Source organism: Ambystoma mexicanum, chromosome 1q (assembly GCF_040938575.1).
Source record: "Ambystoma mexicanum isolate Mex_15411 chromosome 1q, UKY_AmexF1_1, whole genome shotgun sequence".
NCBI lineage: Eukaryota > Metazoa > Chordata > Amphibia > Caudata > Ambystomatidae > Ambystoma > Ambystoma mexicanum.
Genome location: NC_090922.1, coordinates 258434771 through 258451859, shown reverse-complemented (window position 1 = coordinate 258451859; position 17089 = coordinate 258434771). Strand labels below are relative to the sequence as shown.

General features: G+C 49.4%; 1 protein-coding gene across 1 annotated transcript in view; it reads left to right on the top strand.

Annotated features, from left to right (window-relative positions):
- The window catches only part of LOC138527237 (galactoside alpha-(1,2)-fucosyltransferase 2-like), a 284795-nt gene that overhangs the window by 38886 nt on the left and 228820 nt on the right, over nucleotides 1–17089 (top strand). The window lies entirely within an intron of this gene.

Below are 17089 nucleotides of genomic sequence, written 5' to 3'. Positions count from 1 at the left end.
CCAACCCCTTTCCTTCCCATACATTCATTACAGCCTTAATCTTTTGCTACCTTGGGTTGTAACCCCATAACAAACTGTGCAACTACCACCTGCAGTGAGGTAATCACGGCATCCACAATCCCTGAATGTTGTTAAAACCTCGTTTCAGTAGTTCAAGATAGTCTGCAGGGTGTTCTCCCTTGGCCTGTTTGCATGAGTTAATCTTGGCCCAATCAGTTTTCTGAGGACAAATTGTGAGCATAGTTTTTACCATTCTATTAGTAATGGTCTTTAAATCTCCAGGCGCAGTGGGCTCTTCATCCAATGTTTCCCCTATTTTAAGCAGAGCAAACGTGTCCGGGGTAACACTTCCCGCAGTAGCTGGTTTAAGTCTACGCAAGTGGGGTGGTAAAAGTCTATTATTACTAGGAACTCTTCCTGGAATTTGTGGAATTTGACAGGATCTTCTCATATTTTGGGGATTATCTGGACCATGTTAAATAGGTCAGTGGTGCTCCAAGGGGCATGTACTATGACTAGGGTGTCACCTCCTCCCGGGGTCTGTCTGAGTTGGAATACGTCAGTGCTGGAGTTTAGTGTAATGTCTGGGAAGCCTTCAAACGTGCCTGAGGATGGTGAAAATAACTTAGAAATCTGAGCTCTCATTTCAGGGGTGAACAGGCCCTCTGTTGGGTGTCTGGGTATGTATTGGTGGTAGATAGGCGGTTGTTAGGAATCTGGGCTATCGGCTGGTTGATTTGGCGGGTTATTCAAAATGGCTGGGTTGTGAGTGTCCAGAATGTCTTCAGGGCTTTCTTTTGGTGGGGGCTGAGCCCTTGGAGAACTGGATATAATTGTTTGTATATGGTTTTGTGACCTGCAGGTTTGCACGCTCGTTCTACATTGATTTGACTTGCCCCTGGAACTTTATCTGTGAGTCCTTTAGTGCCCAGGTCTTAGATTCAGTTATTCTCTTAGTGACTTCAGTATACCAATCAAGGTAGCTATTCCACTGAGGTTTGCGTACACGTGAGCCCTTCTTTTCGAATGTTGTTCGCAAGTTCGTTATTCTGTCTAGATCAAATGTGCCTTCCTGAGGTGACTCAGTCTAGATTGCTCTGAATTAATTCTCTCGGGGGTGGGGGAGTTAAGATAAGGTATGGCTTACTACGGATCAAGGTCAGTTCCTAATCGCATCTGCACTGAGACGCCATAAATTCGTGTTGCTGGCTGTGTAGGGACATGCCAGAGGTTACACACAGCACCCAGGTAGGTTTGGGGTGGCTCTGCTGAAGTAATGGGATAGGCAAGTGCATAGAGTGCAGGAGGTTAAACAAGAAGGACGAATAGACAAAGTAATTCAGAACAACGGAACAGGAAGAAAGTGCCAACCTCAATGGTGAACAAGAATGGATGGGAACCATGCACTGGACAAGCGATGAGGAATCCCACTGGGGGTGTACACACAGGTTGGACGGAGGCTGCCCTCATATATAAGGGATGCTCAATGCCCCTGTTTAAGTTATTCCTACAGGCACCATACCCTGAAAGCCCATGAAAGGGGTCGGCAAGAGTGGCTTCTGTATCTGGACATGGACCCTAAGGCATAAACAAGGAGTGTACCTACACAAGACAAGCTGGTGTGGGTCCAGCCAGCACATACAATAGATGCCTTCTGTGGGAACAGAATGTAACACAATGTTATATTAAATACACTATAGACTACAAGTGAAATGAGACAAAGGAAGGTGCAGAGATTGCCTCCTATGGTGTAGGAGCCAATCACTGTTCAAAGGAATACACAGAGGCACGTATGCGGACACCATACAACACGTACCAGACACTAAGAGCCCCAAAAGAGTTCAGAACAGAAAAACAGGAACTCGGGAATCAAATACTATAGCACTGAACTGGAACAAGGTAACAGAGCCCAGGAGCCGGTACAAGGTAACAGAAGCAAGGAGCTGGTACAAGGCAACTTAGGCAATGGGCTGGTACAAGGGAACAGAGACCAGGAGCTGGTACATGGTAACTGAGGCAATGAGTTGATACCAGGTAACTGAGGCAAGCAGCTGCTATAATGTAACAGAGACAGGATCCTGGAACAAGGTGACTGAGCATGATACAAACAAATGGAAGATAAACAGGGACTGACTAATGGGGAAAAGCTGAAAGCAAGGAAATGGCAGAACAGGGAGAGAGGGCAGGACTCAGCCTGCAAGGCGAGACCTAAAGATATGTAGAAAGGCAGCAAAGGAGCACGGAAGAGTCACAGGAAAAGCATAAGGCAAAATAGTCAGCAAAGCAGAGAGATTCCAAATGGGTTAAAGCTGCACAAGATTCAGAATGTGATGCAAGAACAAGGAAACTTGAGGGTGTGGCAGCTTACAAGCAGTGCTAGCAGGGTGGAAAGCCACTGTGGAGCTGCATGATTCAGTCACAGGTGTGGTAAAAGGGAATCTCTGGAATGGAATTTGGGAGGGGATCCATGCTGACAAACACCAGGAATTTTAGTATTGAAACAAAAGCACAATAATTGCTTTGGCATGTTGAATGTTGCAGTCCATTGAAAGGAGTCTTTGTGCTTCCCATCACAGTGAAACCAGTGTGCATGCAATGCAGATGCCAAAAGCGTTTCCAGATTCGGCTGCCGTGTTTTCCAGTTATCTTGCAGGTGTATTATGAGAAGTGAAGTCCATGTTTTCGGATATACAGATTTGTGAAGGGAAATGCAAAATAATGATTTAGGGTCTTCTCTGTAGATGGTAGAGGCAGGTCTGCAGAGACATGACAGTACGGGTCATGAACTGAACCGCTCTGCCATCGCTATTTGTTGGCCCAGGTATCCCATGGGCACCGTTCATCTGCGTTACAGGGGTTGGTCAGATTCAGCTAACTGCTGTTTCACAGTTTATTTCCCCCTTTATTCTACCGACAATGCAGAGCAGTATTCAGTTTTTTCAATTTATTTTTTTACATTTATAAAATGCACTAAACCCGTAGGCATCATGGCTCTGTTGCATACATGTTACTCTTATTACAGTGTATCACATTAGGCAAGTGGTACAGCGAGGGGCTGCCAGGTCCCATCAGGTAAGTTACAGTAAGGTTAGGCAATTGGTACAGCACGGGCATGTTAAAAGAGATTGGGCCTCATTACGACCCAGGCGGTAAGTTACCGCCTGGGCCGTGACTTTACCACCATGGCGTAAACTACGTTTACGCCATGGTGGTTGGCGGACTTACCGCCCCATTCCGACCTTGGCGGGGCGGTAAGTCCCCAATCCCCATTTACCCTTCCCCATTCCCATTTTTGCCCCATAGGGCATAATGGGAGTGGGGAAGGCGTTAATTACGCCACCGTAAATTACGGTGGCGTAATTAACTCCATGGTCCCTTAGCGCCATGGATTTTAACACCTGCTAAAAGCAGGTGTTAAAAGCGCCATGGCGCTAAGGGACCTCGTACTCAGGCGGTAAGGGTCGGCGCTGTTAACGCTGCCGTAAACCCCTTACCGCCTGGGTCGTAATGAGGCCCATTGTCACGCTGTGCCATCTGTGGCACTATTCCAGCATAGCATGACAGTTAAACTGTATGTAGTATGCCCTTTCCCATTCGAATTATATATTTATTTGTATTGAAATATTTATGGGAGTAACCCCCTTCCACCAACCCTCCCACTCGACTGTATCCAGTCATGTTATAAGACTAGGACCTGAATAGGATTTTTATAAATTACATTTATTTTTAAATGTGATGTTTATTACAGCAAGAAGCTGCCTGAATACCATACAACTTGTGTATGGTAATGGTGGTCAGTCCCACAGCACCCTGGAACGGGCTTGTGTCCTCAGTAGTGTCCATCATCTAGTGCTGGACCTAAATTACATAAGCACCCTGGCGGGGAAAGTCAGCCAATCAGGTGGCTAGGAATACAGGCTTGAACCACCAGTGAAAGCCCACGTTCCATCCCACCTGATGGCCGGCTCCCCACGCCACCATCTTCCTCCCACCCTCCGTCCCATTTTGTTTGTCCCTTTCCACCCCCACTTACCTTATTTCTGAAGCGACGACACTCCCCGATTCTTCCTCTCCACTCCTTTTATTCAAAGACGTTGGTAGGTAAGGGTCAAAGACAGGATGCATAATCAATAGAAATACAGCCTACTACAGCTTCCGTACTAGGATAGAGGAGAGTGTGAAATGTAAATCAGGGTCACAACTTGCATTGAAAATTGAGAGTTTCAAGTGACAAGATCTGGGTTGAGACAAGACAACCACTGGGTTCTCCTTCAGCACGTTCCTTCACACGCATACAGAACACATTCATCTTTGTCCCTATTTAGTCGTAAACTACTCTGACATCGTAGTCTCATGTCTTCTTAAATCAGTAAGAAGCGCAGATGCACTGCTTTTTAAACTGTGGTGGCCAACCGCTTTACTCTTTTTACATCAATTAACTAGTTTTAGTTTTAGGTGGGGTACCTTCCCTCCTATTACTCAAGACAGCTTCTATACTTTAAATACAAGTACAGATATTTTGTCCCGTTGCAGACGATACAACACCTGACATCACAATACATTGTCGCAGTTGCCTGTGTTCATCAATCCATGATTTTTCAATCTGCTCTTCCATGTCCACTCTGGCCACCCCCCTCGGTACTCCGGTTGCTCCATCCAGCTCTCCCCTCTGACGAATTTGTCCTTTCTTTGGCCTAAGGGGGATAACTGGGAAGTGCACCCTGCGGCCCACGATCCAAGGTCTAATGGAACACATTGGGCCTCATTACGAGTAGCCCAGTAAAGGCGGGTTCATTACCGGCATGCCGGAAGGAGCGGGTCCATGCTCGTATGAACCCGCTAATAGCGGGTGATTACGAGTGCGCGAGCACGCGTGTTCCCCCATGCCGGTAATGGTAATACCGCACTGCCGCTAAAGGGCCTCCAACACCCCTATATCGGCATCGTGGGACCCGCCCATAGCGGTACCGCCTCATACCAACCCCTAAATATCGGCAGGGTAATACCGCCATGGTAATACCGTGTTTGCAAAAAACAGACCCGGAAATTACATCATCGCGCAGGAACGGGAAATGGGCCGGCGGCCATCTTTAAAAACACAATCCATTGCCATCCTCCCCAACCACCAGTCCTTTTGTGTTGTGCTGTGGCAGAAAATAACCAGGATGTCCAAGGCAACCAGGAAGACGACCCCCAAGAAGCGCAAACAGTGTTTTTCAGACGCTGAGCTCAGCCTGCTCGCCGACACCTGGGCCAGCATGCGGACACCATCAGGAGCACTGACATGAAGCATGCGGCCCAGACCAAAAAGAAGGAAGTCTGGCAGGAGGTCGCACAGAGGGTGTCGGCAGTGGGAACCACCCCAAGGAGTGTGCGCGACTGTCGCAAGCGGTGGGATGACCTCCGCCTCAGGGTGACGAAGATCCTGGCAGACAACAGGAGGGCCACCATGGCGACAGGCGGGGGGCCACACTCACCTGTGAAGTTGACGCCATGGGAGGAGACAGCCAGTACCTTTATAGATCCCAAATCCATTGAGGGAATTGGAGATCAGGAGGTGGGCGCCGCATCATCCCCAGAAGAAGGTGAGTGACCCATCACATCCATGTAGGGTAAACCATGATGTGGCACAAGTGACGTGGAAGTGAGACTAGGCCAGACAATGCATGTCCCAGGCCCACATCAACATATCCAGTCAAGAATGTGTGCCACACCCTGCCACACACAAATGCATGCTGAGTGCCAATCCCAATCCCAACACATGTGCAACATGACCCGACCGTGCCCAGGTAACTCACCACACAGACACCATACCAATGCAATGCCACCAGCCATGCATTGATTGCCCACATGTCCCCTCAGAACACCAAATGCCACATCCCTGTAATAATTGGATGCATGAATGCATGACCATATCACAGCACAATAGATTATCTCTGCCATGTGACACCATCACTGATGACCTGCATCTCTTCTATCCCCCAGGCACCAATGAGGAAGATGGCAGGCAGGACAGGGGTGCAAGTGCATCTACTTCACAGTAAGGGACCAGGGCCACCGCCACCGCCACCCCCCAGCCCCAGAAACTGCCCAGACCAACAGGCAGTGTGCCACCCCGGGCAGAAAGCCAGCAGGAAACACCTACAGCCAGAGTCCAGCAGCAGCCACCCACGACAGTGGGAGGCGTTTCCATTCCCGCTCCGCCAACCACCGCGTACGTTGTGGATGCTGATGTGGAGAATGAGGGTGACACAGTCATGTCAACCACGCCCACCCTACGCCCCATTACCAGCCCCCCCCTACAGAGGCCGAGAGCAGCGACAATCCATGCCTCCACGACTCGGACCTTGGAGAGTCAGACATATGCCTCTTTGAGGAGGACTGTGCCCTGGACGTGGGTATCACGCAAGTGCCATCCACCACCCTGCCTACCACCACCCTGCCTACCAGCACCCTGCCCACCAGCACTCCTGCTGCCAACGACTCCTTCGAGGCTCGCCTGTCAAGGGTTGAGGCATGACAGGAGTCGATGCTCGAACTGATGCGGCAACAAATTGCCGATGGTAATGACTCCATGAGGGCCATTGCCACAGCCATCGCTGCCAACACTGCTGCTGTTGAGGTATCCACAACTGCCATGAGGGAGTGTCTGGGGGCACTTACGCAAGCCCTGATGTCAAACCTGCCTCAAATGCAGCGCCCATACCTTGGGGCAGGCATGGGACCGGCCACTGACACCTTCACTGCCACAACCCCTTCGACCTCAGCCCAATCAAGCCCTGTGCGGATGACACGGAGGAGTGCACAGCGCTTGGACATGGCACCCCCGGATCGCAAAATAGCAAAGAAGTAGATTGGGCAGACAATGCCATTGGACAATTGGACGTTGGTCAAGGGAACAGTGTTTGGTGTACAATTGGGGACATTTGGGGTTTGTAGGGTGGGTGAGGGTGTTCACTGGGGTGTTATTGGGGTTTGTAGGGTGGGTGAGGGAGATCACTGGGGGTTGTGAGGGGAATATGTTTACATTTTCACATGTCTGAAAAATACACCCGTTGTTTGCAAGGAAATCAATGGCTGGACATACTTCATTTTGTGCATGTACATTTAATGTGTGATGGTGTACAGTGGCGAACTTCTAACAAAACAAGTGTGCATGTCCACATGCAGCCAGTGTGTCACTGGCACATTACTTTCATGGTCCCTGCGTTTCAGAAGTATTCATCAATTAGTGATTGGCATACAGCATGGCCATCCCGTGCATCACGTACTGGCAGGCGGGCTCCTTCGCCTCCGTCTCCATCCCCTTCATCCTCACCCGGCCCATGCATGTCAATGTCAGGTGGCAGCAGTACATTCCTCCGGACGCACATGTTGTGCAGCATGACACAGGCCATGGTGATCTTTGCCACCTTCTCAGGCCTATATAGGAGTGCCCCACCAGACCTGCGTAGGCAGCGGAACCGCGCCTTCAACAGGCCAAAGGTCTGCTCAATCACAACACGGGTACGAGTGTGCACACGATTGTACTCCTCTTCATGGCTGTTCTGCGGGTTCCGCACAGGGGTAAGTAGCCACGGCCTCAAGGGATATCCTCCATCCCCTGCAAGCAGATACAGATGGGTGTGTGTCACTCTGAACTGCCACCTTCAGGGAGCACAGTCATGGCAGCAGCTATTTGGTGTGGGCTTGCATATGTCCCTGTACGTATACAAAATAGTCACCTAGATGCAATGTATACTGTAATGAGGTGTGGTACACTGGATGAGGTTGAATAGATGATGCAGGGGTGTAATCATGCATGCTGAGGCAGATGTGCTGTGGTAGTGCGACAATGTTTAGGCTCCAATTCATGCTGTATATTCTTCACTATGCATGGTCACACTAGCCACATTGCCACAGTTGCCATCCTGTTCAGTCATGCATTGCTTGCCATCACCATGGTGGCCTGGTTGTGCCTCTTACTTGTTGTCTTCCATATGCATTATTTGTGTTGCGTGGCCCAGTGATGTGTCATGTTCTGTTTGGCTGGTTCAGGTGAGTAGTGTTTAGCTCTGCATGCATTCTCCACTCACTGGCTATTGCCACCCTGGTGAACTATCCCCCCCTTTCCCACCCAGGTGTACTATTCCCCCCTTTCCCACCCAGGTGTACTATTCACCCCTCTTTCCCACCCAGGTGCAGTAGCCCCCCCCTTCTGCATCCGCACACATCAGTACCCCACAGCACAGCCATGGGACAGTTGTGCAACTCAACAAGCAGCCAGGCACGTGGTCCAGCATGTCGCTCCATGTGACGGGGTAGCGTAGAGTTGCGCAGTACCATGGCATCATGTGTGGATCCAGGAAATCGGGCGCAGCAATGGGTGATGATCTTGCTGGAGTCACATACCATTTGCACATTGATGGAGTGGTATTGCCTATGATTGCGGTACACTGCCTCTATGGCATGGGGGACTACCAATTCCACATGGGTGCAGTCGATGGCACCGACACAATTGGGCATGCCTGCCAGTGCATGGAAGCCTACTTTGGTTTCAGCTATCTCCTGGGCAGTCTGTGGTAGGGATATGTGGGTGCTTGCGTGCTTCAGGAGGGCATCCAGCACTTGGTTCAGCATGCGTGAAAATAGCGGTTGTGAAATGCCATGCAGCTGGCCCACTGTGTTTTGGTAGGTGCCTGTGGCCGTGTAGCACAGACACCACCTTTAGTAGTGGGGGGATGGCAGTGCGTATTTCTATGTGGCTGGCAATGTCGTTCTGTATCATGTCCACTATGGTGGTGATGGTGTCACAGTCCAACTGATACAGGGTGTGGACAGGGGTTAGGTTAAATGGGCTGGGTCTGGTGCGAGGGATTGGTGGCTGCCTACGAGGCACTGCTGCCTGCGCTGGTGGTAATAGCTGGGCCTGTCTCACCCTCCTTCGTCTCCTGCTTCTCCTCTGTGCTGCCTGTTGTTGCTGCTGTAGTTGTTGTTGTTGCTGTTGTTTCTGTAGTTGTAGCAGTATGGGCATGTTCTCCAGCACCATGATTGCAACAGCTAGTAGTAGCATTTTGGTGTAGGAAGGGGTGTGGTGTGTAGGTGTGCTCCTTTTGTACTGGGCCAGTCTACATTGCCTCCACCTGTGGGGGGGGGGGGGGCTGGTGTGTGGGGGTGCTCAGTTTATACTGGCCCAGCCTCCATTGACTCCACCGGTGGGGATTGTGTGTATCTGTGGCAGCTGCCTTGTATCCTGATTGCGGTTTGCGGGTGGTCTGCCATGCCTGTATGGCCGGCATCGTGCAGCCCGTGATTATCGGCTTCGCTATGCCGGTATTTGCATGTCTGCGTAGGTTGGAATTTCCCCCTATTACCAGCATGCCGGTATTTTCTCCCTGAAGGGGCGCGTGTACGCGCTTATGCCACTATTAGCGGCATCGTTATTTAGGGTGCCGCTAAAACCGGGTTTGTGGGTCAGAATGCAACGGGACGGTAAACAATGCCGGCATTACCATACCGGCATTGTTTTTGCCTTACCGGCAAACCTCGTAATGAGGCCCATTGTGTTTGAAAATAATGACCACTCACGATTTTGATGGATTGAGGGACACTTTCTTAGTTAAGCAGTAAGCAAACAAATAAGCAAAAGCAACAAAAGACTTTGGGGCAAGTGGATGTCCCTCCCTCCTTGGTCCTGATCTCTTTTCCTGACCAAAATACCTTATTGTCAATGGAATGGGGGTGGTCTCCCGAATGTTGCTTCTGGCTGCTTTTGTGCAGCACACCAGATCTTGCTTCTGGCTGCTTTTGTGCAGTACTCTCAATCTTAGCTGTGGCTGTTTATGCAGCACCCTGCACTGGCTCCGTGGTGCAGCATCCAGTCCTGCTGTGTTGACTAACACCTCTGTGAGTAATGATACTACCTTCTTTTCTTGCAAACACACTGTTTGTCTATAAGCCTTTTCCATTACAGATACTTTTCTATCCTCCTACAAACACTGTGGTTGTCTGTGAGATCCCTCCCTTAAAAAGACTTTCCTTGTTTGACTTTCTGTGCTTCCCTGCCGTTCCTGTTTCTAGCTTTGCAGTCTGCTTTTAGATGCTCTGTCCCTTCTTGTTTCAACTATTTGCTGAGTTGGCAACAACCTGCCTTGTCTGTGTTTCCCAATAGTCTTAGCATGCTAGGATTCTCTCTTTTCATGTTGCAGCCTTCCTTGTCTTCTTACCTGCTAGTTCCCGTTACCTTTTTGATTCTTGCCCCATGTTTTCCTCTGTACCAACATTCCTTTGTGCTTTGTGGGGTATTGCTTGTATAGTTTCTGTCTTCATCATCTGTCTACAGTCTCTTTTTGGTGCTTTCCTTTCTGCCTATCCTGTACATTGTTATTCTAGCCACTCTGCTTGCACTTTAACTGCAAATAGGTCCACTGTTGTGCCTCAGCTCCGTATCCATATAGAGTATGACGCATGAGTTGGTCTCTGTTAAGGTCATATAAGGGAAATACTTCTGTTGCCACCATCTAGCCAAAGGACTAGCCAAACTAGACATAAACACACAACCAACATAACTAGCATGCGCATACAGCAACAATCCCAGGCACTGGACCTTACCCCTACAGACACAACCAGCCAGTGCGCACAACCATAACCTTAAACATCTGCCAATTTACACATAAAACACGCAGACAAACACCCAACATAACATTCACACACAACTCCTAACGGGTACACAAGCCAGTCTGCTCAACCGCAACCCAACTGCAACCCGACACACACAGACACCAGTGTCTCCTGGTTTTGGACCCATCCTATCCCTCGACCCTCACTAACCGATCCCGTCCTCTTTCTTGCAGAGCCACACGAGCGCCTGGGGACTGGCCCTGGGCGGTAGCAGTGTGCGGTATAAGTCAACATAACATAACATTTGGTCTGTTGAAGTCTTATCTCTCTCAGTATATGGTGTCCGGCTTTACCCTTACACTGAGTACAACCGTCTTTTCAGCACGTCCAAACCATGATGCTGCTGTATGACTGTTGTTAAGAGTAATCTGCTGGTATCTATCCCAAGGGCTTTCCCTATTCCCGGGAGACTCCATATAACATTCCGCTAGACCCCGTACCCTGATCAATACTTGCTACCCAGTATATTTGCTTGCCTTTGCTGTTTCTCTGTGTCCTTTTTGCTTACAGCAATTTCCTGCCCCTGCAATTTCAACAAATACCTGGATCTTCATAGATCAACCTGATATGTACAAGCTTTGTGTTACATGCTAAGTGTTACCTCACAAATCATCCCTGAATTCCATGGTGATCCCCTGACACCTAGTGTCGAGGAGCCGATGCAGAAAGAATCAACCACTGTGGATGAGCCAGACAGAAAGCTGCCGCCCCTGCTGCAGCCTGTAGGGTGATGCATGACCAGGGAGGAGGACCAAGATGCATACGTGGTGGGCAGAGAGCCGGCAGAATGCTGCAGATCCCAGCAGCACTGGAAGCCACAAGCTCCGAGGTCTCTCAAGGAGAGATAGTAACCCACGAGCAACACTGACATGCCCGAACTGTAACATGCGTGCCAGAAAGATGGGAACTGACAACCTGGGAAGCAAGGTTCCACCGCGGAAGGAGTGACCACCTTTCCTATCAAAGGACAGCATGGGACTGCTGGATTTCTAGGGTTTATTTTTTTCACCTGGTAAGAGTGTGAGCCTTTTTCCCACTCTTACGTGTGTTTTCACTTTGTGAGTGATCTTGGGCACTGGAGCCTCACCTACTCCAGAGCAACACAGAGTTGTCTTTGAGACTTCCACTGACTCCATTTTTCTGGGGCTGACTACTGTCCCCCAGAAACAGGTAAAGTTGCCATTAACTTTATATAGTCACTTTAAACTACAGACCCAGTACACCCCCATCTTACATGGAGTACTGGAAAGGGTTCATTCTTATCACTGTTTGTCTGTGCCTCTTGGAGCCTTGTTTCACTCCCTTAACTTTGAGACTTGGCTGGTGGCAGTGGTATCTACCCTAACTTTTCTACCACGATTATATTATATAAACGTGGTATTGTTTTAGGCTATTATATTAGCCTCGAACATACACCTGCTTGACCAAATACATTTTATTTTGGCTCCGACTGGGTTTATTTGCCATTTCATTTTGTTAAAGTCTTTCTCATGTTTTTCTCTGCGTGCCAAACCGGGGATGATTCCTTTGTTCGCTGTCTTTTCACGGGCTTCTGCACAGAAGCCCTCCTTAAGGCGCCTGATAGTCTAGGTGGGCAGGATGTGAGGGAGGGATCTTTGGACCCCTGCCATGGGTTCCCTTGGAAACCCAAGTCGCACTCTTGTCTGATTGGCTAAGGGGACTGGCCTTGCCAGGCCAGCCACCCTGCTGTGTGATTGAAAGCCAGGATGTATGAATGGGGGAAAACTGCATAAAAAGCTGGTCTCTGGGACTGGAAGAGCAGAGTCGCCACTGGAATGAAAGAACCAATGAGAAACTGGAAGAAGAGGACCCCTACAACGACTGAACCGCTCGGTGAAGCCCTGCTGCAGGTCCGAATCTCCAAATCCGACGACAGAGAAGATCCTCCAGGAAACTTCTTCCCTTGAGCTGGTGGGACCAACCAGTTCACCCAAACTGCAAGCCAGGACCCATCCTCTCGTCGAATTTGCTGTACAGAGTTACAGTGGGCCGGATACCCAGGAAGGTCGGACCCTGCTTGGGTTTTAAGGAGCGCACCTTTTATTTGTTGTTTTGCTCTGCTGCTGGTTTCTTCCCTGGGTTGCGCAGGACCCTCCAGTCTTCCTACTTCGTGTCAGTCCGCCAGTCGTTTCAGGAACCGTGAGCCTGCAGGAACCACCAGGAACGTCCGCCTCAGCTACAGCTCCCTCTCCGTTTTAAGGTACTGTGCAAATCCGGTTGTCCATTTTGTTCAACCGTGGTGAAAGTGTTTGAAATATTTCTCCAATCCGAGGGCTTGTCCTTCTCTTCTCTTTGAACTAACTTTTCTACCAAACAACCTTGTCCGGAATCTGTGCCACAAACTTAACCACGAACTACACTGAACTGTATTATCTTGAGCAAAATACTTTTGAACCATTGACTTTGGCTCTAAGCCTTTTCTATCTGATTTTAACCTTGTAGTCTCTCTTGTTCAATTGCTCTGATTACTTACCTGTTGGTTTTTCCTAATTTCTAATAACTTTATCTTTCCCTCCCTTTTAAATTGCTGGAGTGCCATTTTGCTCCGACTTTATTTTGTGAGCTTAACTTGTCTGGAATTTAAGGGAAGAGTTGTGGTGTATTTATGATTGTGATTTTTAACTTGCTTATGAAATGTTATACAACTGTTGAGTAAATAAATATATATTCTTTTACTTAGAAACCTTGAGTCAGTGTTTGCCTGAACCATAGTAATTGCTGTCCTTTGTGTAACCAGTTGTACTGCTCACTTACTCTTGAGATAAGTCTGGCTGCTCTGCTACTGCTACCGCTATAACTGTGTAGTACAGGCTTGTGCCAAAGATGAAATTGTACTGTCACTTGTAGTCTTAATTGTGTGTAGTGTTCCCAAAGGGTACTGCATATAATTCTGCCTAACAGCGACATAGACGAGGTGCTACACATCTGGATAAATTAACCTTTTGCAAATAGAGATGATGCTGTTTTAACCTATCCACGAATTTATCAAGCAGACAAATCTACAAGTAGTGAACCGTTGAATTGAGAGCTAGGTACAGGATGCAGGTGGTGCAGCAGCATTGCACAGCAAACACAGTGGTCCACCTGGCCTCAAATCCATCTCAGAAACTAGCACCCTGAAAGTGAAATGGAGACATTTCAGATGGGTCCTCATTGCATAAGGCTGCATCCACTTTACGCGTTTGTGCCTCAGTAAAGAGGTGAAAACCTGCATTATACAAATATGTATTGCTTGGATTAAAGAGCAATTTGTACTGTTTTTAAATCACAGAGCTTCCTAGCTCACTTTTGTACCAGAGTAGCAACTGTTATTTCGACCTTACATCCCGCTACGCGGTAATGTAAGGCGTCATGAATAAAAGCCCCGCCCCCGCTCTGCTTGGGCAGTTCTGAGGCAGGACAGCAACACACATTTGTCCGTGTCTTCACTGCTCCCGCTGGAGCTGCGCAGCGGGGCCTTGTAGCCCGAGGCCCTCATCTCCTGCTTCCCGCTGATGCATCGACAGGGAAGCCGGATCTAACACTGGTGACGAGGAAAGTGATCAGAACGGCACACGTGCTGCCACCGCACAGCATACAAAGCCCTCAGCAAGGGCGACATTTTTGGAACCACGGTGGGGGACCCAACCCCCATCTGAAAAAAAAAATATATATTTTTTTTCTGTTTCTCAAATTATCCAAACCAACCCAGAAAACAGAGTGGACTACAACAAATGTTTCCCACAACTGCCACATATTTCAGCGCTGGGAGCCCCGACACCTAGGGGGCAGACATCTTGGGGCCTATCAGCCAGGAAAAAAAGAGAGGGAAAGCAGAAGCCTGGTGCCCAACAAGTGGACACACGACGAGGAAGCCAAGTGGAGTCGCCTACAGCGCAACAAGGTAAGGGGGCATTGACACAAGTGCGCACCAACAGACGCCATATCTATGTATTATGGCGACAGGCACATCCACTCCCAGGCCCGGCATGCCCTCCAGAATAGCCGCCAACCTGTCACCATCCACGCCGCAAGCACGCCCGCAAGGAGGGACCACCATCGCACCCAGCCCCTTCGATCCATACACCGACCCATCATCGGTTGGCCCACGGTGGCAGCTGTGGATACAAAAATGTGAGATGAACATGGAGTGCAAAGACATTACCACGTCAAGGAAATTGAGGTTGCACCTCCTACTGAACTTCGGGGATGAAGTTCTATGAATATTCAACTCGCTGGCGATCACAGATGGCCTCGACGCCTACCAACAAATGAAGGATGCCCTGACGGCCCACTTCATGCCCCAGCTTAATCCAGACTATGAACCATTCATTTTCTGCACCACCATTCAGCTGGAGGACAAGACACTGGATGCCTATCACACCAGGCTCCGGTAACTTGCGATCTCATGTGAATTCACTGACATTGTAAGGAGATCCGACGTCAGCTCATCAATGGAATACACTCAGAGAAGCTAAGAAGGATGGTGCTAAGTGAAAAAGGCATACCCCTGACCAGAATCTTGGAACTTGGCCGCCAGAGGGAATTGGCACATGCCAGAGCAGCACATATGAGCACGACCGTACAGAAGCTCCAGCCGGCACTTACAATGGCAACCGTATCCCAAATCACGAACCGCCAATACACGAGGGATGAGGCCAGCGGAAACAGCACACAATCCAGATGGCAACAAAGGATCCCAGGAACCACGGAATGTGGGTGGTGCGGAGGACCTCGCCACGGAAGACGCAACTGCCCAGCCCAAGGCAAAACATGCAGGGCATGCAGCAGAAAAGACCACTACGCAAAGGTTTGCAGATCGTCTGGACTGCGGCTACAACCCCAAACACCACAGGACAAAACCTCTGGAAAGAAATAAAAAACAAGCCAGTGCTCGCCGAGTCGAGACTGCCAATTCGTCGACCGAGGAGGAAGGAGACGATGTGACACACACCCAACAAGAAGCTGCGAACAACAAATGGAAAAAAGGAAAGAAAGTGTACCCGATCTCAGCACTAAATTACAGAGATACAACACCCAAACGTAGGCAGATTCCGGACCACACTCGGCAAGGGTGACAAGTCACTGCAGTCCAAAATCTACGTCGTCAACACCGGAATTGAGTGTCTACTGAGTGGAGATGCGGCAGAGGACCTTGGACTCATAAGCTTCATATGTGAGTTTACCGAATCACAAGACATCCACAGCATTCTCGGGAAGTACCCGAACCTCCTCAAGGGAATTAGATGTCTCAAAGGAAAGTCCATCAAGCTGCACATAGACGAGTCCGTCCAACCACAAGCAGTTCGACACCGAAGGACGCCATTCCACATACGAAACCAGGTGGAGAAAGAGCTCCGGGTGCTCGAGAAGGCGGGCATCATTGAGGAAGTGACCGAACCAACACCATGGGTGTCGCCCATGGTCGTCACCAAGAAACCCAAACAACCCGCGAAAGAGAGAATATGCATTGATATGTGCTTCCCCAATGCAGCGATAAAACGAGAGCACCACATCATCCCGACCCTCGACGAAATAGTAGCAGACCTCACAGGATCCAAAATATTCTTGAAGATCGATCTCAATGCCGGATATCACCAACTGAAACTCCACCGTGATTCCAGATACATCACAACGTTTTCCACTCACATAGGCCTGCGCAGATACAAGCGGCTCAGTTTCGGGATCTCCTCTGCGGCCGAAGTATTTCAGTAAATGATCCAGGAGATGATACGCGGCATCCCGGGGGTACTAAACATGAGTGATGACATTTTCATACACGCAGAGAACAAGGAAGAATACGTACGACGGCTCCACATGCTACTCAGCAGGCTAGAGAATGCAGGCCTAACAATCCACAAGGACAAGTGCGAGTTCCTAAAGGAAGAGATCTCCTTCTTTGGGTATACTTTGAACAGTGCAGGCCTCTCGGCAGACCCCCAAAAAGTATCAGACATCCAGGCTGCCTCACCCCCCACCATCCCAACAGAGCTACGCAGTTTCCTGGGAATGGCAACTTACTGCGGAAGGTTCATCCCCAACCTGGCCACACTATCAGAACCCCTAAGGGAACTCACAAAGGCCAGCACAAAATGGGTTTGGGGCCCAACCTGCCAAGAAGCGTTTGAACAAATCAAGGCATCACTCTCGGCAGACACCGCCATGGCATCTTACGATCCCACATTATCGACCAAACTGTACGTTGATGCCAGCCCAGTGGGCCTAGGAGCCAACCTCATACAAGTGGCCAAGACAGGAGAATCAATGCCGATTGCATTTGCATCCTGGGCTCTGACACCGACGGAGCAACGGTACTCCCATATTGAAAAAGAAACGATCGCAGTGTTGAAGGGCTGCCGCCATTTTCATCTATATTTGTACAGCCGAATGTTCAAGACCTACACGGACCACAAACCGCTACTCCCCATCT